We start from the raw sequence: 27,801 nt of genomic DNA on the forward strand, positions 1-27,801 counted from the left end.
CAATTCAAACAATTCAAGAAATGGCTGGGACGCTGAGCAAGGAGCAAAGATCATGGCAACTGATAACATGCTGGGTGCAGTGCTGAAGAGATGATGCAGAACCAGCTGAGACTCTACCAGGCAGTTCCAATATCACTACTGCATTGGCCTCTACTCCACAAAGTGACAAATAGCCCACAAATGTCTTGGTGTTTTAATGAGCATCTATCAGCAACATAAGTCAATGTTAGGGGCAGCATCATTAGGGGTGGTACAGTGACATAGGGGCGGCACAGTAACGCAACGTTACAGTTGCTGCCTTACAATGCCAGAGACATGGGTTGTCTGTCTGTCTGTTCGGAGTTTGTACGTTCTCCCTGTGACTGCATAGGTTTTCTCCGTATGCACTGGTTCCCTCCCACATTCCAAAGACGTGCAGGTTTGTTGATTAATTGGATTCTGTAAAAATTGTAAATTTCCCCTAATATGTAGGATAGAACAAGTGTATGGGGTGATCGCTGGGCGGCACGGACTCGATGGGCTGAAGGGCCTGTTTCCACACTGTGTCTCTAAACTCTAAACTCGAAAGAGGTTTAAAGTCTAAAGTCACTGGAGATCAGATTTAGCTCCAAGCTAGGAGCTCATTAAGACATTCAGAATCTAATGAATTTCCCCGTAGAACATAGAATAGTATAGCTCAAGAACAGGCCTTGTTTGGTCAATAATCCAAGTTTGTTTAACCTCTCCTTCTGGTTAATACCCTCTAATTTAGACAGCATCCTGGTAAACTCCTTCTGTACCCTCTCCAAAGCTTCAGCATCTTTCCTATAATGGGTTAACTCCCGGAGGTTTTTGTCAGTCTCCCTACCTGCTTCCACTATCTGCAACCTCCGGCAACCACCTGCAACCTCTGGGAACCGCACGGAAACCTTGGGTGGGGCGCAAAGTCTCCAGAGGTTTCCGTTCAGGTTTCCTATGTGGGACAGGGGCATAACAAAAGTTATATAAAGCTGCAACTTAGGGTGGATCCCATCAGGCCCTGGATATTTATCAATTTTAATGCTAGTCAAGAGACTTCCCCTCTCCTTCTTAATCTCAAAATGTCCTGTCATATTTGTACACCCCCACACTGATCTCCTTCTGGGCCTCCTACCTCCCTGCTTGAATTCTTTCTTGTTTTCTCTATATTCCTCAAGGGGTTCTCCTTGATTTCATCTTTCCAAATCTTGCTTACATTTCCTTTTTCTTTTTCACCAAATTTACAACCCTTCTCATCATCCAAGGTTTCCCTACCTTGTCAACTTTGTCCCTCACCCTAACTGGAACATACCTGAACGCTGATCAGCTAGTCTTTAAATAACTCCCACAGGAGGCACAACGGCAGAGTTTCAGCCCTGCAGCGCCAGAGACCTGGGTTCAATCCTGACTACAGGTGCTTGGCTGTATGGAGTTTGTACATTCTACCCGTGACCTGTGTGGGTTTTCGCCAGGAGCTCCAGTTTCCTCCCACACTCCAAAGAGGTACAAAAATACGTAGATTAATTGGCTTGGTATAATTGTAAACTATCCCCAATGTGTGTGGGATAGTGTTAGCGTGCGGGGATCGCTGGTCAGCGCGAACTCGGTAGGTCGAAGGGCCTGTTTCCGCACTGTATCTCTAATCTAAACTCAACTAAACTCCATACAGACAGCGCCCGTAGTCAGGATCAAACCCAGATATCTGCTGCGCTACCACTGAGCCACTGTGCTGCCCCTATTCATAAGGTCATAAGTGATAGGAGCAGAATTAGGACATTCTGCCCATCAAGTCTACTCTGCCATTTAATCATGGCTGATCTATCGCTCCCACTTAACTCCATTCTCCTGCTTTCTCCCTATAACCCCTGATCCGTACTAATCAAGAAACTATCTATCTCTGCCTTAAAAATATACATTGACGGCCTCCACGGCTTTCTGTGGCAAAGAATTCCACAGATTCATCACCCTCTGACTAAATAAATTCCTCCTCATCTCATTCTTAAAAGAATGTCCATTAATTCTGAGGCTATGACCTCTAGTCTGAGTCTTCCACCAGTGGAAACATCCCCTCCACATCCACTTTATCCAAGCCTTTCACTATTATTGAAAAAGTTATAATCACCCATTATGGCAATCCCGTTGTTTTCATATCTTTTCCTAACGTCAAAAAAATCTGTTTCTCTATCTCACACTGACTTCCAGGAGGTTTATAGTAATATTCAATCAAAATGATTACACCTTTTGTATTTTGAGCTCATCAGTGAATGAACTCTCCAGTATGTCCTCTCTGAATGCAACGGTGACATTCTCCTTGAGTAGTAATACAATTCCTTTACGTCTTTTACCTCCATCTCCATCACATCTGAAACATCGAAACCCTGGAACATTGAGCTGCCCGTCCATCATTCCTTGCAGTCAGGTCCTTGTGATGACCGCAACGTACCTGGACTATCAGTATCAGTGCAGAACTTGTGAAGATAAACACAAATATCTCTTAGTGAGCATTTTAATTTGGGTGTTACACTGGAAACATTCTACGCTGACATGGGATATACAAAAACACACCTAAGAGAATGGTCAACATTGGTATAAAATAACCAAAGAGAAAAGACTACAAAACCTGGAATGAACAAAGGAGGAAGATGACTGTACTTTTTTGCCTTCCATCACAGTGAGGAACGTTGATTCCACTGTGGTGGATGTTTAAGTGACATTTATTTTAAGTGTGTATTGTGTTCTTTTCACTTAGTATGCCTGCATGGTAACTCAAATTTCACAGTACCTTAGTTGGTTAAGTGACAATAAACACAAACTTGAACTTGAACCTGAACTTGGTAGGGAAAAAGACAAAGTGCACTAACGATGAGAATGTAAATTCAATGAAAAAATAAGATTTGCTGAACATTAACATTTAGGTTTTCAGTAGCAGTGAAGTGCCATCTGGTGGTAAGATGGCATACACCATGAAGACAAGTGGACAGTTGACATTTAAGGCATGTCGTTCCACAGGCAATCACACATGTGTACAGGAAAATGATTATCTCTTCTTGTTACCTGCACAATACCACTGCCCGATCCTGATTTGTTGCTTGCTTGCTTTGCATCAATGAGCAAGAGCTGTAATATTTATAAACAATTAGGATATTTATTTGGCTTCCATTTTGACAGGGACCTCACCGACATTTAATGTTGCCCATTTTAAATGGCAATGCAAATCAGACATAGTATTGATCATCAGAAAGGTTACCTTAACTGTTGTTAAGTTTCCTTAAGGTTTCCTTAAGGAAAGTTAAATGTTCATTTTGTGTCTAAAATACAAGTGGATTAGATTCAGTAAACCATCTAGATATTACATATTAAAACTGCATGGATAAGAAATGGCTTGTTGTCATGTTTAAATTAAAAGCAATGTGTTCATACTAGAAAATACATTGAGCTGATCCTGAGTCATGTCAAATCCTAACCTACAATCTCTAAGCTGCCGGAGGAGGTAGTTGAGGCAGGTACGATTGCAATGTTTAAGAAACATTTAGACAGGGACATGGATAAGGCAGGTTTCGGGGGATAGGGGCCAAAAGCAGGCAGGTGAGACGAGTATAGATGGGGCATGTTGGTCGACGTGGGCAAGTTGGACCAAAGGGCCTGTTTCCACACTGTATGACTCTATTACTGTGATTATAACAGTAATAGAGTCAACATTCTGAGGAGCAGGAAGGTGTTCTTTCTCTTTCCATTAACAATATTTATTTCGTTCAATGTGCACTGTGTCTATGTGTATACCTGAATGACAATTAAAGTTATATAAAAATAAAAAATAATTTTTTTAAATTATTTTTCCAGCATCTTCCTCATCTCCCAGTACCTGGTTGAAATTTATTCTTCAAAACTGAACTTTAAAATGAATGTCTATTGTTCCAGAATACAACATCTGCAGTCCCATGTGTCTCCAAATAAAAGTGTTTATTTAGCAGAGAAGGTAGTGGAGAGGGAGGGGTGGAACAAAGACAATTTCTATAAAAGGGTGAGAGTGGATGACCTAATGTGGCAATTACGAGACATAGAAACATAGAAATTAGGTGCAGGAGTAGGCCATTCGGCCCTTCGAGCCTGCACCGCCATTCAATATGATCATGGCTGAACATCCAACTCAGTATCCCGTACCTGCCTTCTCTCCATACCCTCTGATCCCCTTAGCCACAAGGGCCACATCTAACTCCCTCTTAAATATAGCCAATGAACTGGCCTCGACTACCCTCTGTGGCAGGGAGTTCCAGAGATTCACCACTCTCTGTGTGAAAAAAGTTTTTCTCATCTCGGTTTTAAAGGATTTCCCCCTTATCCTTAAGCTGTGACCCCTTGTCCTGGACTTCCCCAACATCGGGAGCAATCTTCCTGCATCTAGCCTGTCCAACCCCTTAAGAATTTTGTAAGTTTCTATAAGATCCCCTCTCAATCTCCTAAATTCTAGAGAGTATAAACCAAGTCTATCCAGTCTGTCTTCATAAGACAGTCCTGACATCCCAGGAATCAGTCTGGTGAACCTTCTCTGCACTCCCTCTATGGCAATAATGTCCTTCCTCAGATTTGGAGACCAAAACTGTACGCAATACTCCAGGTGTGGTCTCACCAAGACCCTGTACAACTGCAGTAGAGACAGTTTAACTGTGTTTAAGTTTCTTTGTCTGTGTAATGTTTTGCTAATATTGTATAATGGTGTTCCAGTGTGTTTTACTTGGAACAAAGTTGTCAAGATTTTTTTAAATATTTATTATATTAGAAGCAATTGTACAAGGAGAAAGTAATCAACATAACAATTATACAATTTTCATACTGCTTCAATTTTAACATTTTATAAACTAATAACTAAATCGGAAAAAAAAATGAAAAAGGAAGAAAGGGAAAGAACCCATACTAACTTTGAACCCATACTAACACCCAGAAAGCCCTCCCTCCCGCACTGGCCACCAATATTGGAATTGGTGGAGAGGTGGAATAATGCGTTGGTGGACCAGCCCTCCCATGTGAACATGGGACCCAACGGGTCCCACTTAGTCTAGTATAAACTTGTTGCTCCAATTCACTTTTCTGAGGTATTGTCTTGGGATGCCAGTTCCTTCATATCATCAAGGTACCTAACATACAGTCAGTTGAACCTGTCCCCTTTGCTCCATGGACACTTGCTCCTGGACTTTTGAAGCCACACTATTATATATTTCTCTTGTCCAACTGTTTAAGTGACTCACACAAGTCATTCAGATGTGGTATGAACATGCTCTGAGGGTTGATGACCCCCAGAAAGCACTGAACATCTGCAACATCTATTAGGCCCAAGATCTCCTTCACTCATTTGACATCTGCTGATTGTGGCCTTAGACTATCTTTGTGATCACATGAGCGACAAAGACAATGTGTGCTTCTATATGGAATATGGAGCATGTACAGTACAGCACAGTAACAAGTTCTTCGGCCCACGTTGGTTGTACTGAACATGATTTAAACTAATCCCTTCTGCCTGAGCATGATCCATATTGCACCATTTCTTCATAACCATGTGCCTATCTAAGGAGATTTTAAGTATGTAGGAAGGAACTGCAGATGCTGGTTTGAATCAAAGATGGACACAAGATGCTGCCGTAATCCACCGGGTCAGGCAGCATCTCTGGAGAAAAGGAATGGGTGATGTTTTGGTTCACGACCCTGCTTCAGACATCTAAAGAAGTGTGTCAACCTGAAACGTCGCACATTCCTTTTCTCCAGAGATGCTGCCTGACCCGCTGAGTTACTCCAGCATTTTGTGTCTATCTAAAAATATTTTAACACCACTTTCACATTTGCTTACACGACATCCCTGGTAGTGCATTCCAGGCACCTTCCACACAGACTATATCAAAAAGCTCGTCCCCTTTAAACTTTCCCCGATCTGATCTTAAAACTATGCTCTCTAGTATTTGACATGCCCTCCAGTATTTACTTGTTTAGATTCTGTTGGTTCTCCCTGTGTGGTCCACTGTTCTTCTTTCACTGTTTATCTTCAACGACCAGAAAGCCATTCACCATGATCTTTACCCCTTTGAGTGCAGCATCCACTCTTCACTGAGATCCTTCTGGGGCTTTGCTGATTACAGATGGCATTCTTTCTCAATGGTACCAAACCAATAGCATATTGAACATAATAAAAATGAACTGCAGATGTTTGTGTATACCAAAAATACACACTAAATGCTGGAGTAACTCAATGGATCAGGCAGCACCTCTGGAGAAAATGGATAGGTGATGTTCCAGATCGGGACCCTTCCTCAGACTGAAGTCTGAAAGGTTCTTGAGTCTGAAGAAGGGTCCCGACCCGAAATGTCATCTATCCGTTAACTCAGAGATGCTGCCTGGCCCGTTGAGTTACTCCAGAACTTTGTGTGTAAATAACAAATTGAAACAGGTCAAATGCAAATACTCATCACCAAGCTCATTCCATGCATCCAGTGCACTGGAAATTTTTGCACCACCCACCTCTTTCAAATATCCTCTATTGCCTTGTGTAGGAAGGAACTGCAGATGCTGGTTTACACCAAAAATAGACATAAAATGATCCAACATTCCATGCATTTCTTCAGTTTGAAGAAGGGTCTTGACCTGAAACTCCCACAGAGTTACTCCAGCATTTTGTGCCCATCCTCTATTGCGTTCACAGGTGAGTGGCATTTCTTCAGAACTCCATTAAGATCTGTTGAATCTAGGAACATTCTCAGATTACTGCTTCCTTTCTCAATGCACATGTGCTAGTCATTTCTATTGAGGCTACTATTCCTTCTTTAGTTTGTCTCTCTAATTCAGTTTGGACAGCTAAGGGACTCTGCTGAGGTGGATGATATTCAAGCTGCTTCCTCTTAATGAATAAATGGCATTAGCTACACAGTTTCCCTGTCTGCAAAATATATTAATCTCCAGGTGTTGTATCTTATTTTTTCCCACAGATGTAGCCTGAACTGTTGAATATGTCCAGTTTTTTAATGTTTTCATTTAACACCTGAAACATTAACTCAATTTAATCTCTCCACACATGCTGCTTGACTTACTTAGATTTTCTCATATGTTTCTAGTCTTTGGCACCTGCAGGATTTTATGGAATTCAGAAACAGTCCATGGTACATGATCCATCAGAAGAAGATTCTGTATCTGAACAATAGGCTTCCCCTGCCCACAAACCAATTCTTGCATGAGCATCAAATGTCATTGTTCCAGGACTAAAAGCAACCTCTGTCTTTGCAAATGAACAATCGCCAAGAACAATGGGCAGACCCGTCGTGGGCGTACCGCCGAGAACAAAGGGGGAACTGGCGAGGAGCGAGGGGCGGTGGGGCTTGCTGCCAAGTGGGGCTGCAGGCAGTGGATAGGACTGTTCGGTACTTTTGTAACTTTGGGGACACTCGTGTACTGCCTAAGTTGTGTGCAAAACAAAGCATTTCACTCTACCTGGGTACCCTGGGTCCATGTGACAATAAAGTATCCTTCATTCATTTATATTCAATAACCCAAGTTCCCTTTACCTAACCCTGACGTAGGCCTCAACTCTCCAGCCGAGGCCTGCTTCATTCTGAGTGGCAGTGTTGCTTATGGGCCTTGATTGTGTCAGTGAATTATGTGCGAGTGTTGTCAAGTAATGCATCGTATGATGTTTCGTGTCACTGGGCATATCTGGTGACCATCATGCACATACATGGCATGTGCATAGAAGACCAGAAGCAAATTTTTGTTAGTCTTTGACCATTGGTGATCAAATTTATTTTGCGTTGTGAACAAAATGTTGCAGCTTTTGAAAGAATATCCAGCCCTTAGTTAAGCCACAGATCTTATTAAATGGTTGAGCAAACTCTTAGAGATTTCAAGGACCCACTCCTGTTTCTAGTTTTAAATCACTTCTCCATACAAGTAATTATTTTGCCTATTCACCTGTTTCAGGTTTTAAACTGCATCTCATCAATTTGTAGTTTCTTTAGGGAGCTTCAATTTAGCATGTCAATGCTTTCTGCTATCTACCTACCTGACCAGCGTGTTGGAGTCTGCACATTTAATCAAATTGAGGAAAGTATACAGGCTCAAGCAAGGCAGCCACAACATAAACTGGTAGAACCTCATACAGCTCGCAATAAGGCATTGTTTAGTTTAGTTTATTATTATTATCACGTATACCAAGATACAGTTTGCATGCCATCCAGTCAAATAAAAGCCTAAAGCCTAAATTAAGAAATTTATCAGTGTTAACACCAATAGTGAATAACCCAGTATTTAAACCATCTGGTATGGATAAAACATATAAACAATGGGAAAAAGTGGGAATTAAAAAGGTAGGTGATTTGTATGAATTGGGAAATTTATTATCATTTCAACAACTAAAATCAAAATTTAAATTGAATATCAATCAATATTTTAAATACCTACAGGTATGTGACTTTATGAAGAAATATATACCAAGATTCCAAAGTATAATTTTAGACCCACTGGAAGAAGTAATGAATATCAATGCGGAGTCAACAAAATTAATATCATACTTGTATAACAGTATTTTAAATATAGAATTACCATCAACAGAGGCAATTAGAGAAGACTGGGAAAAAGAATTAATGATAAAAATCTCAAAAGAAACATGGGAAAAATATTTGATACATATACATAAATGTTCGATCAATGCTAGACATAACTTAATTCAATTTAAAATATTACATAGATTATATTATTCCAAAACTAGGTTGAATAAATGTTATCCAAATATTTCTCCCATTTGTGATAAATGTCTTTCTCAAAATGCCAATATTACGCACTCATTTGTCTCTTGTTCAAAACTTTATAAATTTTGGTGTGATATATTTGATATATTCTCAAAGCTATTTAAGACAAAAATGGAACCTAACACTGAAATGATTATATTTGGAGTAAGTGGAGATGGGAACAAATTAAATACACACCAAAACTCATTTTTCAATTATGGGTTAATAACAGCAAAAAAACTTATACTTAAATTTTGGAAAAATGCTAATATACCAACATTTAAAATGTGGATCAGTAATATGCTGGACACAGCACATCTGGAAGAAATGAGACTCCTCCTAATAGACAAACAAGACCTATTCTTAAGGAGTTGGTCCCCATTATTAATTTCATGTGGTGATATAGTATTATGAAAACCAACAGTTTCAGGTATGGGTGAAAGATGATTTAGAATATTTAAAAAAAACATCTCACTGTGGCAATGGAATAATCTCCCTCCTGCTCTCCCTCTTCACTTATTCCTTCTCTTTCACTTTTTCTTTATTGGTTTTTCACCCACGCTCGCTAATCTGTTCTTCACTTTTCACAACCTCTTTTTCTTCTCTCCTTTCTCACTTCTCTCTTTAAAAAAAAAGGGAAGTTGTACAGAGAATGTAATATGTTAACATCATGTTTGTACCAATGCATTGTACTCACTTCTCATAAATAAATAAATAAAAGCCTATACATGAATACAATCAAGCCATCCACAGTGCAAAGATAAAGGATAAAAGGTGCAACATTTAGTGCAAAGATATAACATTGACGTCCAGTAATGCCTGATTAAAGAAAGTTCAAAGCTCCAATGATGTAGATGGGAGGTCAGGACCACACTCTTGCTGACGAAAGGACCATTCAGTTGTCTGATAACAACTGGGAAGAAACTGTTCCTGAATGTGGAGGTATGTGTTTTCAAACTTCTGCGTCTCCTGCCTGATGGGAAAGATGAGAAGATGGTGTGACAGGAGAGAGACCCGTCCTTGATTACGCTGGTGACCTTACCGAGGCTGCTTGGTGCAGATGGAGTCGATGGAAGGGAGGTTGGTTTGTGTGATGGTCTGGGCTATGTCCACAACTCTCTGCAATTTCTTATGGATTTGGCTGGAGCTGTTCCATAACCAGGCTGTGATGCATCCCGATAAGATGGTTTCTACAGCACATCCGTATAGGTTGGTGAGGGTTGCTGGAGACATGCCGAACTCCCTAGGCTTTCTAAAGGTATAGAGGCATCGATGTGCTTACTTGGCCATAGCTTTGATGTGGCTGTTCCAGAACAATTGCTGATGATATTTATTCCCAGGAACTTGAAGCTTTACTGCAATACAAAAGCCTTATTTAAAGCCTTAGACCCATTATTTCAATGGCAGTAAGTGCAGAGAGAGATCTGTGATTGCCGCCTGAACAGCCCTCTAATGTAATAAGAAGGTCTTCAGAAAGCTGCATCTTGACTGGCAAAACAAAGACCATATATAGCTTACAGCAGTCACAACAAAGTACAACAGGAATGAATTGATCATCAGAAAGAGACGAGCAAATCAGAGACTTATTTGAGCATATAACGCTGTGTTTATATTTAGGAGCCAAGTGCATTAAAATAGTTTACATTCTTGAAGTGAAATGATTGATGTCAATTCCTAACAAGTGACCCTTTAGCAAATCTGATAAGTAGGCCGATCCCTGGTGATTAAATGGAACCATTTGCCGAGGGCTTAGATGACACCAGTCATAGGACTGCCCTGCAACCCCTAAGCGTGGCAGGGACAGAAATTAAATGAATGCTTCTATTATTTCAGGGAGAGCTAAAGTAAATATTATCAAAGGGCATGGAAGTGAAGTATCTTCTCTGCGTACTGGTGAGTTCTCAAGTTTTAAAAACTTGGCTAGAGGATGAATAATAAAGCGGGGTGGCACAGTGGCGCAGCAGTAGAGTTGGTGCCTTACAACGCCAGAGACCCGGGTTCGATCCTGACTACGGGTGCTGTCTGCACAGAGATTGTACTTTCTCCCTGTGACGGAGTGGGTTTTCTCTGGGAGATCCGGTGAGCCGAAGGACCTGTTTCTGCACTGTATCTGTAAAGTTTCAACTGAAGTAAAGTCTAATACACACGTGACCCAATATACAAAATTCAATGAATTGTAACCCCAATAAAAGTGCTAAAATAGTCCAAAGTCTTCAGTGCAACCAAAGGCAGTCCATAGTTCATTAGTCAGTGTTGCACAATGTCTGTCTGGTGGTTGTTGTGTGGAAGCTCTTCTTGAATTTGATCTTCCATTTCCAGCTGGATTCATGCTTTTGTATCCAACCTTTTCCTCACATCAAAGAAAAATCTGCAGACATCACTTATGCAACACCTGTTTTAATCGGCCCAACATAAGGTGGAAACACAAGGAACTGCAGATTCTGGTTTATAAAAAAGGACATAATGCACTGGATTAACCCAGTGGATCAAGCAGCATTCCTGCAGAACATGAATTGGTGACGTTTTGGCTCGAGACCCTTCTTCAGAATGAAGAAGATGGAGCTTTCAGATCCAGAAAACAACTCTGGTTTGTCAATATGTAGAGTTCTTTAATTCAATCCTACATAGGGCCATGCCACTCATTAAAGGATACCTCACGAGGCAGCTTTGAATTTCACTGTGAACTGCTTTCACACATCCCAAAGTCTTCTTTGCTGTGTTTTCTTTTCCTCAAGAATTTAAGCGCAAAGCTATTGATTTATTTGTTATTTTAGTCGGCCCTTTGACCATTCCAGGGCAGCATGGTAGCGCAGCGGTAGAGTTGCTGCCTGACCGTGCTTGCAGCGCCAGAGACCCGGGTTCGATCCCGACTACAGGTGCTCTGTATGGAGTTTGTACGTTCTCCCATGACCTGCTTGGGTTTTCTCCCAGATCTTCGGTTTCCTCCGACACTCCAAAGATGTACAGGTTGTAGGTTAATCAGCTTGGTGTAAGTGTAAATTGTCCCCAGTGTGTGTAGGATGGGGTTAATGTGCAGGGATTGCTGGTCGGTACAGACTCAGTGGGCCGAAGGGCCTGTTTCTGCACTATATCTCTAAACTAAACTAAAGGTATCTGGACAGTTCTCCCTTCTCATCCTAAATGAGGACAGGCCTCGGGTTGTGCGTAAGAAGCAAATAATTGTATTGCCTGTTTATTGACTCAATCCATATGAGGGTGTTGCAGGAGGTTAACTGTTTAGGTGGACATAGAGATGAAGCAATGGCGAGATATGTGTGTGTGCTCACGTTCATGACTGTTTGTATTATGTATGAGTACTTCTCATGGTGCAGTGGTCAAGTGTCATGAGATTTCTTCTGACCTTGTTCTATTGTACATGCCTTCTCCCTCTTGGTATCTCCCCCACCCTCTCTCTTGGAGAACCTTGGTGCTCTCTGCATTTTCTCTCCCTGCAACTGTGCTAAATTAAGTCTACTCCTGCCAGGATCCACAGAAGTCTTAGTTTAATGTCAAGTCTAATGTCATGTTTATTTTTGCGTGATAATCCACCAGTGTATTTATACACTTGTTTGCGGACAGGTTTGCAACCTTTTTCCAGGGAACTCAACAGCAACCTGAAGCTCTCAACCATTTCCACTTGATACTGATTGGGGCATATGAACCACCATGCTTCCTGAAGTCAATATCTGGCTCCTTCATCTTGCTAACATCGAGGCAGAGGCTGACGTCCAGACACTGTTACTAAGCTCTCTGTCTCTTCCTGTAATTCGTCTCGTCATTGTTTCAGAGCCGGCTTGACACGGTGGTCTCATCTATAAACATGTTGATGGTGGTAGAACAGAATTTGCTCGCACAGTCATGAGTCTATAGGAAGCATAGTTGCGGTCTGAGAAAACATCCTTGCAGGCAACAGTGCTGAGAATTATTGTGGAGCATGTGTTGTCGCTTATCCTTTAGCTGAGGGCATGGCGAAAAGTAAAAGAATTAATAACATTTGGGAAGTGCTTGGAGTACTTAGACGAATTAACGATTTGCAGGGCAAAGAATGTAATCAAAATAGGAAGCAAAGAAGACTTAGAGCTATAGAAAGCAAAGGGCAGATTTTTTAAATTGCGGCATGACTGGATCTGAAGCCCATGTAAGTCAGTGAGCACTTAAAGTCGCGGATGGGAATGTGATTTAATGCAATTGGTGAAATTTTGTACAGTAGTGGGGAGGGCACAGAATAGTAAGATTAAACGAGAACTTACCAGTTCGAAGTTTGATCGTTATTTTATGAGGAGTACGTTGAGGGAATATGTGAAGAACCCCGCCAGGACGCATGCGTGTCATTCTTCAAAGCAGCGGTGTGAAATCACAGATAACTGTAATGACTTAAACATAGTAAGATTAGAGAAGAAATACCAGTTGAGTATATGATTACGGGTGGGAGCGGAGGGCACGTATTCCCTCAACGTACTCCTCATAAAATAACGATCAAACTTCGAACTGGTAAGTTCTCGTTTAATCTTACTATTTTACTTCGGAGTCACGTGAGTGACTACGTGAAGATTTCAAAGCTCTGTGATTTCATGCCGTGGGAACGAGTCCATGCATCACATCTGCCTTAATGACTGTAGGAGGAATTGTGTCAACATATTTTAGGCATGAATCCGACATTGAAATCCATGAATTGATTAACACAAATTATAGCCCCTATTTATGGGGTAATTAAATTACAGAACTTAATTTGTTTCTGCAAATGTTCCAGGTTTAATGACTGGTTTATGATAAAATAGTTGGAATGTTTTTCCCCTGACCATCCTGCTGCCTTGAGGATTTGGTCCATTGGTACATCCAACTGCATAGCTGCCGATGTAGCTGCAGCCCTGGTGGAATGAGATTTTTAAATATTAGTATCCATCCCAGCCTGTATTAGAACCCGTTTCAGCCATCTTGAGATGGTCTGGACCGTCACTCTTTTGTGTGGTTGCTTATGGCTGACTAAAAGTGCCTTCTCATTGCCTCTGATGATTTTCGTGTTCTCCATGTATAACGACAAATGTCTTACTATACAGAGACGATCATCTGTTGGGTAAGACCTAAATTCTATATTGAGGCCTGCTGATCCCTGTCTGTTCTGCTTTACTAATTCATAAATATGAAACGTAATATTTTCAGATGAAGAAGTCATGTGTCCAGTCTTCATTTATGTAATGACTGTACCCTTTGTGCCGTGACCAATGCCATTAGCATGACTGTTTTTAATGTCAGTCTATGTAGGGACAGAGCTGTTGCCGGAGACCAATTCCTGAGCATCTTCAGGACAATACTCACATCCCATATTTGGGAGTACCTGGTTCTTGGGGGATTGGTATTAAAAATTCCCCTCATAAGTTTTGTTACCAGTGGGTGAGTCCCAGCAGAGTGACGCTCTGTTCCTTGCCATAGATAAGTTGATAGGGCACTTCTGGCGCAGTTGATGGCACTATAACTGAGCCCCTCATCATAATGGAGGCCTGCCAGGTATTTCAGAACAGACGGGATGTTCATATCTCTGTAGGTGATGCTGTTTTTGTGGCAATACATCTCCCACTTCCTGATATAGGCCAGATACTGTTTTTTGGTGGACTGTCTGTGGCCCGCTGAAATCATGTTCACTGTTCGGTCCGTCAGTCCCAGCTGTAGTAGTGGTATTTTTAAACTCTACAAATTAATAAATTCAAATAGTTATGGCATGGGTGGCTATCCCTTGTTACGGGATGAACCAATAAGTCTGGTCTATTCGGGATGGTGATACATGGTTCTAATACCATGTTCAGTATCACTGGGAACCATGGTTGAGTAGGCCAATCGGGTACTACCAAAATACTAGACGCAGAGTCTTGCTGTATTATCCTTAATACCCGACTGATGAGGCAGAAAGGAGGGAATGCATAAATAAACAATTCCCCCCCCCCCCCCCCCCCCCCCCAATGCAGCGAAAATGCATCTGTCGCTGCTGCCCCAGGGTCTGGATCCCACGAAACATAGTTTGATAACTGGTGATTAAGCCTGGATGCGAATAGATCGATATCTGGTGTTCCATATCGTGCTGTAATATCAGCAAATACTTTTTATTCAACATCCATTCGGTGTTTTCATTAAATTTGCGTGACCTGGTGTCTGCCACTAAATTTAGTTTACCTGGTAGGTAAGTAGCTGATATCCAAATATCTCTCTGGATACACCACTGCCAAATTGTATTAGCCAGATTGTCACATGATGTCGATTTGTTTCCACCCATGTGGTTGATATATGCTACCACGGTGGTATTGTCAATCTGTAGTCTAACATGCTGGTGATATGACCCAGTACAATATGACTTTAGGCCATAGAATGCACCCAACATTTCCAGGTAGTTTATGCCCAGTGTTAGTAATAATGATGGCTCCTGAGCAGTCCATCTACCTCCACAGCTGGAGATGGAATTGGTGGCACCCCAACCAAGTGCACTGGCATCAGTTTGTAGCACCATAGAAGGGTTGCTGATAATGATTGGATTGAAACAAAGCCAAATGTTATTTATCCACCATTAGTTCCATTATAGCTTTGATTGGTAGCTTTATTGGTCTGTCAAAATGACCAGCATTGATTTTGAGTGCTTGTATTTTTGCTCTCTGTAAATTTTGGTAATGTAAAGGTCCAAATTGTGTGGCTGGAAAAGCAGCCACCATTTTGCCAATTACTTTTGCTACCAATCTGATGGACGGTTACTGATGTCAATTAGGTTATTGCAAGCCTCTATTAAGTCTATAGCCTTGCCCTTTGGCAAAGTCACCGACATGTGAACTGAGTCAATGGTGAACCACAAATAGTCCATAGTAGTGGAAGGCGTTAATTTAGATTTAATTGGATGGATAATAAACCCCAGTTTTTCAAATAACTGTTTTGTGGCTGTTACAGTTTGTTTGGCCAATTACAAAGTTTTGCCCACAATAAGTATGTCATCTAGATATGCCATGACCATGTGTTTTCGTTTCCGTAGAAACGCTAGGGCTGGTTTCAAAATTTTAGTGAACAGCCTGGGGGCTGATGTTAATCCATTTGGCAGCGCTCTATACTGCCAATGCTATCCCATCCAGTTGAATTTTAAGTAACAGCTGTGGTCACCTCGTATAGGCACTGAATAGTAAGCATTTTTTAATCGATGCTAGCCATGAAGTAACCTTTGGAAATCAATTGTTTAGCAGTAACAAAGGTTTCCATTTTAAAATGAATATATTGTACAAATGTATTCAATTTGGTCAGATCTATGATGATGCGACAACCACCATCTTTTTTGTTTTTGGTAAAGATATTGGACACGAATTCTAGCGGTTCGTGTTGGGATTTTTCAATTACCCCTTTTGCGTAAGGCCGCTCCAGTTCAGCATGCGCTTCTGATTTTTCTTTACCGGAAAGTACGAACATTCGGTTCGGTATATGTTGAACTGGAGGGCTGTACTTGTGTATAATTCTATTGTATATCCCTGGATACTGCTTAAAAATATAAGTATCGGTAATTAACATACTCCATGCATCCAGAAAGGAGAGTAAGCTCCCCCCAACCTCCATGCTCCCTGCAATTTGTAGGGAACCAGACCCACCTACCTCCATTGTTACCAGTGGTAGGTTTACTTCTTTTTGTAAATCCTTCGTTGATGTTGAGGCGTCGGTGTCTGGGTTTGTGGTTTGGTTGATGTTGGAGGTTTGCGTATCTTCCAAGAAGGCCGGTCTGGGCCATGGCCTAAGAAAGACTCATGTTTGGTGTACCGGACCTTCGAGCTTTCACCAGTCGGTCTTGTTCTACTGGTGGGTGCGTAGGGGTGCTATCTATGGCCGTGTGTTGCAAAGCAGTGCCAGTGCATCCTGTTGGTCCTGCGACATGTCCTTCTCATCCACTGTGCGGGTGAAAGCTGTTATCCCCGCTGTTTAGGAGTTTCCATATACAATTATTTACTACAGGAACATTCAGGGATATACAGTTACCAAAATCAGGTGTCCTCCAGGTTTTGGCCAGTCTGGTCTGGCTGTATGAAGTTGGACACCATGTCCAGTAGATTTTCACGTTCCTGCACCCCCTGCACACTTGATTTCTATTCTGCAAACCCCTCTTCAGGATCAGCCCAGAACTGACCCCCAGTACTCCCCTCTGACGAGGGAGAAGCACTGTGCAGCCCTACAAGAGGTGCTGCTGTGGGTTTTACATAGAGCCCACAGTGACTCGACTCCATCTCCCGGAGCCTGTCACGTTGGAGCAAATGCTCCACACACCGCTCCATCCGGCTCCAGCGCTCACGGTCACTGGCTGCCCGCGGCTGCTCAAAGTCGGACTCATCTGAGTCCACGACTTTGATGGTTTTTTGTTTTGCCTTACCGCCCGGCCGCGGAGTGGATCTGGCCGGTGCGGAGGCAACATCGGGCACAGCTGATCCCATTATAGGTGATTCAAGTGCCGCTGGCCGCTGCTAGCCCACCAGCTTTGTCGCAGCCCTCGTTGGTTTCTCCATCTGTAATCAGCATGGGAAAACACAAAAAGACCGCAGAGTACTCTTACCTGCAGGTCCTGGTCGCTACGGGGGAACGTCGTTCCTCCCCGCCTCCTGCCGTTTTCGACTTGTCAAAGTCGACAGTCCCATTCTGAATAGTATCCCGCCCGGCCGTGGTGTTCTGGCCGGCGCGGGACCAAAAGTCGGCACAGCTGATCCCACTTACGGGGCTTGTGCCTTCAGCTGCTGCTGGCTCCCGCAACTTCGTGGTCCTCCCCAGCCAGCTTTACTCGCAGCACTTGTGGACACTATTTTGTCCAGCTTCCCCCCCTGTGTAAAAACAGCGCGGGGACAAAAACTACCGCAGAGTAAATCACTTACCTGCAGGTCGCGGTTTCAAACTTACCGCTGCGGGGGAACGCTCCACCTCGCCTGTCGTTTCGCAAGCGTGAAAGCAATATATGGCACGCATGCGTCCTGGCGGGGTTCTTCACGTAGTCACTCACGTGACTCCGAAGTAAAATTGGCATAGTCCATCCAAAGATAACAAAGCAGAAGTTTGCTGACGTGATGTGGTGGAAATCGGTGATTGTGATTTGTGTTTGGATAATTATTTGAGTCAGTCACAGCACTGAGCCATAGACAGCCTGGTTCAGCATCAGATAGTTGGTGAAGGGATGGTGGGGGGAAGCAGAGATGGTTTCAGCAACCAGGCCAAAGTTTGGTGATGGGAGAAAAGATTCATATTATTCAACTGGAGGAAATTTCTGCTCATCAAATATAAATTCCTTACAATGGAATGGAATGGAATGCTATTTAGGTTTGAACTAAATTACATTTACTACAGTTTTTTACATTACAAAAAAAAACCAAGACCCACACGTAACACAGTTTACACCAACATCCATCGCAGTGAGTCTCCAACACCTCCTCACTGTGATGGAAGGCAAAGTCTTCTCTCTTCCCTTTATTCTTCACCTGCGGTCCAACTGCAGCGTCGAGGCGAACTGGGGCTCCGATGTTAAAGCCCCCCGCGGGCGATGGTAAGTCCTGTGGCCATTTAGCCACACCGGGCGATGTTAGGCCCCGGCTCCGTATCCTTTAAACCCCGCGGTTCAAGCAGACCAACCAGCGGTCCAGCAGTCCAACTGCAGCGTCTAGGCGAACTGGGGCTCCGATGTTAGAGCCCCCGGTGACGATGGTAAGTCCCCGTGGCCACTAACCCGCACCGGGCGATGTTAGGCCACCCTCCGTGTCCTTTCAACCCCATGATTCCAGCAGGAGAAGCTACCGTTGCGTGAGCTCCGAAAAGCCGTCTCCCCCCAGGGACCTGGAGCTCCCGATGTTCCTGTCCACCGGGCCTGCAGCCGGAGCTTCCGAAGCTCCAAAGTCGGGTCGCAGCCGCGCGCCACCACAGCTCTCCCCGCTCTGAAGACGGCCAGCTCCGCGATGTCAGGTCCGCAGGCTCCGCGACTGGAGCCCTCAGGTTGGTCCCGGCCGGAGTCCGCCGCCGGCTCCACGATGTTAGGCCCAACCACACCGGAGACCTGACAGGGAAAAAGTCGGGTCCTCGTACAGGGAAGAGACTAACGGTTTCCCCCACATCCCCCCCTCCACCCCCCACATATACACAGCTAAAAAATAATTAAAACTAAGCTCAAAACATACATTTAACAAGACAAAAAAAAAAAAAAAGACGGACGACTGTAGTCGAGCCGCTGCCGTTAGGCGCTGCCACCAACTAATATAAGAGGGAACACAGAGTAGATGGGAAACAATGCTATTAGATTGATTCTCAGGCTACAGGTTGATCAACAAAAACAGGCTTAATGCAAACAAGTGAAATGATGGAGGCAAGTATGGGAGGAGGGTGATGACAGTTAAACATCAAAAGATGAGGATGAGTGGCAGCTTACCAAGGTCATAGATACATTAGTATTTTCAATAAAGGTATTTAGTATTTTCAATAAATGATTGCTGAGTCCACGTCGATCATCAAACATGTATATTTACACTAATCCTACCCAACCCTATTTTTATCAAGATTCCAGTATTTGCAGTTTTGTGTGTCTTCATCGCAATCATGTTACAGTTGTACAGATCATCGGCTCTGCACCACTTACGGTATTTTGTGTAGATCTGGTCGCCATGCAATAGGAAGGATGTGATTCATCTACAGAGGGTACAGAAATGATTCATGTGATGGTGCCTGCAATACAGAGCTTGAGTTAATGACGAGAGGGGGGGGGGAGGGAGAGGGAGAGGGGGAGGGGGAGAGGGGGAGAGGGGGAGAGGGGGAGGGGGGGGGGGAGGGAGGGAGAGATGGAGGGGGAGAAGGGGTAAGGGAGAGAGAGGGAGAGAGATATGGAGAGGGAGAGGGAGAGAGAGAGGGAGAGAGAGAGGGAGAGGGAGAGGGAGAGAGAGAGAGAGAGAAGGAGAGGGAGAGAAGGAGAGGGAGAGAAGGAGAGGGAGAGAGAAGGAGAGGGAGAGGGAGAGAGGGAGAGAAGGAGAGGGAGAGAAGGAGAGAGGGGGGAGAGAGAGGGGGGAGAGAGAGGGGGGAGAGAGAGGGGGGAGAGAGGGGGGAATGGGGAAGGGGAGATGATGGTACTCATGGGGGCAAGAGCATAAACAGTGACAATGAGTTTGCGATTACGCAGATTGCAGGCTGCAGACACATATCAGCATATCATCCATCAGGAGTTCCAGCATGTATTCCATAAGTAGCCCTACTCACTAATGCTGAACCCCACAAGGACTCCAGCAATGGAACACAATCAGGAAACTACCCAGAGTAGGCTACAGAAGAGTTCAAGACTTCTATGTTCATTTAGACGTACGCAGACATTGCCGTACTTACACAGGAAAAGACTAAACGGGATGTGCAGAACTGTCGATGTTTCCTGGCAAAATTCCAGATAGAGTTAATAACTGGCAGGGCCCTGACTTTCATCCCCAAAGATCGCTCAGTAACAGTTGCAGAAGATGGCAGGCACAGGGATTGCAGGCAGCAGAGAAGCAATGAGCAAGGCATAACCTCCAGATGTCTCTCCGGGGAAGCGATTTGCATTGCCAGGAAACCTCGAGGGTGGGAATGTTTATTCCTTGTGGACCGGTTTCATTCAAGAGGACAAACTTCTCATTACAGCATTGTTGATTGGACACATGCCAGCAAACTTAAATATTTCGCTATTCCACACAAAACCATTGTAATAATGGAATATTTGTAATTTGTGCTCATCTAATTCAAATACCAATACTGTTAGTCGTTGATGGAAATGAAGCTTCTTTCTTCAATAGGTGTTTTGGTTCGAGACCCTTCTTCAGGTCTCGACCAGAAATGTCAACCATTCCTTCTATCCAGAGATGCTGGCTGTCCCGCTGAGTTACTCCAGCATTTTGTGTTTATCTTCAGTGTAAACCAGCACCTGCAGTTCCTTCCTACACACTTCCAGTTTAATCAGCGATTTCAAGAGTCAATGCAGGTCTGGGCAGTTGACCTGATTGTACAAAAGAATGTGGATCTCATGCAAACAGTTGGCTGCAGAAGCATTCACTCAGTTAAATGTACTGGCTAATTGAAAGCTTATTCCTCAGCAGGGAATTCAGCAAATATTGGAGCAAAGAGTACTGACAGGCTAAACAGCTGCATTTGTTGCTCGTTTTCACCAAGATATTTTTAATAAAACATTCGCCTTAAACAGTGATATGTACCCCAGAGCTGGTTATCCATCTGCTGTCAATGTGTTTTCCCATGAGTTCAGTTCATGACATTGCAGGTTGTAGTTTTGCCTTTTACATTATATACGTTACACAGAACTGCTTGAAATTCAAGTTAATTTTCCTGGCAACCCAGTGGATTCTGTTTAAAATTTCAAAAAAGACGCTGGGTGCTGGTTAAACTAAATAAGTTTAGCCAGCCAGTCAGCAGAGTTGCCAAAAAAAGAAAATTACACACATTACTGAATATATGACATGACCTACTGCTGGCACAGGTGGCACAGGTGGCAGAGTTGTTGACTCCCAGCACCAGAGACCCGGGTATGATCCTGACTACGGGTGCTGTCTGTCTGAAGTTTGTACATTCTCTGTGTGACCACGTGGGCTTTCTCCGGGTGCTCCGGTTTCCTCCCACATTCTAAAGACATGCAGGTTTGTAGTTTAATTGGCTTCTTTAAATTGCCCTTAGTCTGTAGGGAGTTGGAAAGTATAGAATGAATGTACAGGTGTTTAAGGTTGGCGTAGACTTGGTGGGCTAATGGGCCTGTTTCCATGCTGTATCTCTGAAACTAAAACTAAGTTCAAGTTAATCTTTCTGTCAACCCAATGGATTTTATTTGTTTTTTTGAAAAAGACAAAGGGCGCTGGTCAAACAAAATATGGCAAGTAGGCAGAGTTGCCAAAGATGGTTACTAGATGTATCATATGACCTATTGCCGGCACACTTCCATAGCTGGTAGAGCTGCTGCCTCAATGCCAGAGATCCGGGTTCAATGCTGACCTCGCATGACGTATGTGTGCAGTTTGCATATTCTCCCTGTGATCACATGAGCTTCACACATATGTCATGCGAGGTCAGCATTGAACCCGGATCTCTGGCATTTACAGTGCTTACAGCACCAGAGACCTAGGTTCAATCCCGACTATGGGTGCTGTCTGTACAGAGAGTGTACGTTCTCCCCGTGACCCGGTGGGTTTTCCCCGAGATCTTCGGTTTCCTCCCACAATGCAAAGGCGTCCAGATTTCTAGGTTAATTGACTTGGTATAAATGTAAATTGTCCTTAGTGTGTGTAGGATGGTGTTCAGTGGGCTGAAGGGCCTGTTTCCACGCTGTATCTCTAAACTAAACTAAACTAAAATAACAGATGCTGGAATCTAGAGCAAAGCATAAAGTGCTGGAGGAACACAGCGGGTCAGGCAGCATCTATGGAGAGGATCGGCGGCTGATGTTTTGGATCGGGATCTTTGTCAGTCTGATTGAGCTTTCTTTTACGAGTTTCTTTGCTCTTGGAGAAGGCAGTTGTAAACTGCCCATTCAAGACCTCATCCATGCCTTCACTATCTCCACCCTTCTCTCACCCACCTGATCATCGACCAATCAACCCCACCTTACTTGGATCCACCTATCAATTGCCCCAGTGTGTGTAGGATAGTCTACCTGCCCTGCGATAGTCCTTTTCCTATGTACACGCCAATGGCATATTTTGGAATCCCTGATAATCTTTTGTACTCAAGTCAAGTTTTAGTCAATAAAATCGTAAAAATGTGAGAAATTTTAAGGTAGTGAAAAGAAATTACTTTTATATAGCTTCTCACTCATATCAATACAAGTTACGTTTGAAGTGCATTTATTGTTGTGCAGAAAATTAATCTGCAGAAAGTAATATTCGAATGTGCATTAGTACTGTAAAGGCAGTGATATTTAAAGACTTAAATACTGGACAGGAACTTCTTTTAACTTGCTTCATAGGATTTTTTACATCCATTTGAAGAGATAGACAAGTAAAGGGATCAGTTTAATGTTCCATCTGAAAGTTGGCACCTCTAACAACTTGAATTCCTCTGCATTATGGTTATAAATATCTTTGATTAGGGGCTCCAGCCCTTCAGCAGTTATCTGAGACCATAAACTTTTAGCCGTAGTCTAAATGAGCCAAGCCAACTCCGTAAACAATGAACAATTGTTTTCATTCATTGACAATTCCGAAGCAAAAGTTCATAGGTTGAGGATTGTCATTGGAAAAATGAACTGAAAGTTTACACAGACAGATGTTGGAAATGTATCATATGCATCTTTTCAGCCAAAAGCTACAGAATAATGTTTAATAGAATTAAAGTATAATTTGAAAATGCAAAAATATGAAAGGAAACTAGAAGGGTACAGGGAGGTGGGTTCCGAGTAGAATATTTCACTTGGAGAGTAAGTTGCATGCATTAACATATGTAGCTCAGATGGCAGCATGTTTGCCTCTTAGAAGGTTGTAAGTTCAAATTCCACTCCAGGGACTGGAGCATAAACGTCCAGCCCGATACAGCTTTGTGGTCCTGAGGCGCTGTAGCTTAAATGAGATATTAAATCAAGACATGGTCGCTCTCTCACATGGATAGAATTATTATGAAGAAGATTAGGGGTTTTATTTCATGTGCCCTGGCCAATACTTCCACCCTGTGCTGCTGCCAGGACAAAGGGGCCTTTATGGCTAAGTTGAGACTCTAGCATTTTTTTTAAATTACAGACATTATTCGCCACCCCTCCTTTTCGTTCTACATTTCACTCCTACATTATTTTCTTCTCAGATTCCATCATCTGCAGTTCTGCACCTTCTCCACTTATCACCTGCCTCCTTTTTCACTATCTCCACCCTTCTCTCACCCACCTGATCATCGACCAATCAACCCCACCTTACTTGGATCCACCTATCAATTGCCCCAGCCCTTCCCTTCAGCTCGAAGAGAGACACAAATAGCTGGAGTAACTCAGCGGAACAGGCAGCATCTCTGGAGAGAAGGAATGCGTGACGTTTTGGGACAAGACCCTTCTTCAGACTAGTTAGGGACAAGGGAAACGAGAGATATAGACGGTGATGTTGAGAGATAAAGAACAATGAATGAAAGATATGCAAAAAAAGTCACGATGATACGGGAAACAGGCCATTGTAAGTTGTTTGTAAGTGAAAACTGCAAAAGCTTCCCTTCAGCTCTTTCTACTAGTCATCTAACCTCTACTCCAGTCTTGAAGAACAGTTCCAACCCAAAACATTGTCTGAATATTTCTCTCTATAGATGCTGCCTGACTCGCTAAGTTCCTCCAATAGTTTGTTCTTTGTTCAGGATTCCCGCATCTGCAGTCTCTTGTGTCTTCAAGTGGTTTCTCATACTAACCTCTACTTTAGAACATCCCTCCTAATGGAACTGACCAGCCACCCATCCACCTTGCAAAACTCTGGACTCCCCTTTCACCCCAGTTCTGCTCCTCAACTTCCAAATTCTCCACCTCATTCTGCTGCCTGATACAATTTCTGACTCCCTAATCACCCAACATTTATTTCTGTCTTCCAAATCAACTCTGGTGGGTCTAGATCAAGGCTCCTCAGGCCCATATATGCACATTGACAGAATCCTGACCTAGGCTTTGCAAGTTCTTACACAACATTCTACCACAACTCCCTAATCAAGATCCTGACTCGATTTGTATTCCTTACGCAAGAAGTGTGGAAAGTAACTGCAGATGCTGGTTTACACCGAAGATAGGTACAAAAATGCCGGAATAACTCAACGGTTCAGGCAGCATCTGTGGAGAAAAGGAAGAGGTGACGTTTCGGGTCAAGACCCTTCTTCAGACCATACAAGGTGTCTATCCTCAAGCAAGATCTGCTTTCTCAATTCCACGGACTCAACTTTGATCCCAATGCTTTGTGCATGAACATTTAGTGGTGCAAAAGGTCCAAAGCCTTGGGATCAAAGTTGTCAAAAATGTTAGTGCATTAACCAAGTACTCATCAATACCCCACTGCTGTATGGTATATATTCAATGTGCCTGCCTACTAATTAACCATCTCTTGTTTAAAATGGGTGTCTGATCTGTAAGGTAACCCTGAAAGTTTTGGGATTTAGGTGATCCTTGACCCTCAACCCTGTCCTAGGCTGGTGCCAACACTAACTTCACAATTTAAGTTAAATTATTGTGTTTTCCAGCTGACCATACACATATTCGGTAATGTGTTTCATATAGTACAAAAGTTGCTATTCAATTCTTTAATTCAATGGCTGGGATACTCTAAGGTCCTGAAAAGAACTATGTAATTCCACATCTTATTTTACCTCTCAGATTTGATGAAGTGAATGATCTTTATCTGTCCTGCAAATTCCATTATTTTACATTGATCAAGTACTCATAAATGCACCATCGGTGTATGGTGTATATTCAATGTGTCTGCCAACTAATTAACCATCTCTTGTTTAAATTGGGCGTCTGATCTATATGACATCTCACATGTGACTTGCAACTGATAAAATTGGAACAATATCCTCTGAGCGTGCATTGGGTGAAAGAGCATCTTTGGCTTATTTGGCAGCTCACAATGGTACATTTGCATAGGTTGTTGCCGGGGATTTTGCTCATTTTAGCTCAGGGATGTCAACTCTAGAACTCCCAATGGTGCCTTGGTTGAAGTCAGTCATGACACACTTATCAAGACCATTTGAGTAGGGATCATTCCAAGAGTGCATTTTTTGACAGTCCCATTAAGAGCATTCTTGAAGTTTTATGATTCTTCATAAGGAATTAGCTTATTTTACAGCACAAATCAACATCTTTTCACAAGAATTATGGCTGGACAGCTGGCTTGAATCAAGAGTTGAAATAGCCTAGCGGAGCCAAGAATAGGCTTTCCACAGCATGTTTAGATTTTTCCAAGAAAATAGGAAATATTACTATTGTATTTTTGGCAAAACTCTACAAATAGCATGGTGCAGCTCTTAGCTCATGTCCATGAGCACAATGTTCATTAATCCAGCACAAATTAAAAAAAGTTTCATCAGTTATCAGACTACATTAACATGAGCCTGCCAGATTTATTTCAGCTGAGAATTAAAATGTGCTCATTTAAAATACTAAGAAAATAGCAACCTTAACGATGGACTTGGCCAATCTGGATAATGAAACACATCATCAAAAAGACATATGGCAGTCTGTCCTTTTTAATGTGGTCTCCAAATCCTGTTTTATTGAAATACCTCAGCAGAGAAGCTGTTATATAATTCATATTAATATTTGTGATCTATTGCAATCATGAAAGTTTTGCATCTCAGTGGAGTAACTTAGTTAAAATGTGTTTGTTCTCAGCAAAGACACTCTTGTAGATAGACTCAAAATCCTGGCGTACTTCAGTGGACCAGGCAACATCTTTGGAGAAAAGAACGAGTTGACGTTTCGGATCGGAACCCTTCTACTGAGGTATGCCTACTTTGAAGTTCTCCCTTCATTCCTGCACAGAGAGCTTTTTTGTCTTCCTTATTATTTAGAATTGTCTCCTCGGAATTAGAATGAATTTAACATTTTAAATGAGTGCATCCCCGCTGTGCCTTAGAGCCAAGCTCGATGCCACAGACCTGACTTCTTGCTCCCTGACTGGGGTGGGGGGGGGGGGGAATGTGTGGTTAAAAGAGGGCAGCAACAGTCAGGTTTGTGGCGTCGATCCTGACTCAGAGCACAAAGGGGAAAAGTGAAGTCAGGCAGAGCGATAATGTGATATAAAAATTCATTCCTATAGTTATCGGGGCCTGTACCTTTAAGAATAATGTATGGACAAGCAGATGCTTGCTTGTAGACTACCTCTTGGGATGACTATGTGCTGACTGTGGTTTTGTACTTTGCACACCTGCGTGATGAGATTAAGTTGTGGTCGATGCCTGCGTGATGAGATTAAGTTGTGATCGATACGTCCTTGTTTATTCCATTGTATAAAGGAATGAGTGGGGCGCTGCTGCGGCAGAGAGACTCGTTCAGACTCCTGTACTCTGTGCGATCCTCTCTCAGGTATTAAACATTCAGTTGGATCTCAATTGCTGTGACTGTCGTTTGTTGGGAAAATATTTCTAACATAATGATAGGAACTCGTTAGCTGGTGGCATTGACAAGAGATTCTGTGGCAGCAATCAAGACTTCAGGATGGGGTGTTGCCTCCCTGGTGCCTGGGTCCAGGATGTCTTAGAGCATCTGCAGAAATATACAAGGAGCAGGGTGAGCAGACGGAAGTCATTATGCACATTGGTACAAATTATATAAGATGGTAAAGGGACGATGTCCTGGAAGTGAATATAGCGAGTTAGGTAGAAGATTAAAAAGCAGAACCCAGCGAGTAGTAATCTCCAGATGACTATTGGTGCCACTTGCTAGTGAGGGTAGGAATAGAAAGATAGGACAGGCAGGACAGATTAATGCGTGGCTCAGGAATTGGTGCAGAGGGCAGGGATTCAGATTTTAAGACCATTGGAATCTTTTCTGGGCAGGGGTGACCTTTACAGGAGGGACCAGTTGCACCTGAACTGAAGAAGGACCAATATCCTTGCTGGGATATTCGCTTGTGCTACTTGGGAGAGTTTAAACTTCAGATGCAGGGAAGTGGGAACCAGTAGTAGATCAGAATTTGGAAGGAGTGATGAGAATGTGGAGGTTAGGACCATTATGTCTCAAAGGAAGGACAGGCAAGGAGAGGTGAGGGAATATGGCGAGGCTGATGGCTGAAATGTGTTTATTTCAATGCAAGGAGTGTTGTAGAGAAAGCAGATGAACTAACGTCTCAGATCGGTGCTTGGAACTATGATGTTGTGGCCATTGCGGAAACCTGGTTGCTAGAGGGACACGACTGGAAGCTCCATGTTCCGGGGTTTTGATGTTTCAGACGTGATTGAGAGGGAGGCAAAAGAGGTGGAGGAGTTGCGCTACTAATCAGCACAGCTGTCATGGCGGTGCTCAGAGGCAACTGGAGGATTGGTCCACTGAGGCGATATGATTAGAGCTTAAAATAAGGAAGAACAAACACGAGAAGTGTGAAAA

This window comes from Amblyraja radiata, chromosome 17, assembly GCF_010909765.2.
Source record: "Amblyraja radiata isolate CabotCenter1 chromosome 17, sAmbRad1.1.pri, whole genome shotgun sequence".
Classification (NCBI taxonomy): Eukaryota; Metazoa; Chordata; class Chondrichthyes; order Rajiformes; family Rajidae; genus Amblyraja; species Amblyraja radiata.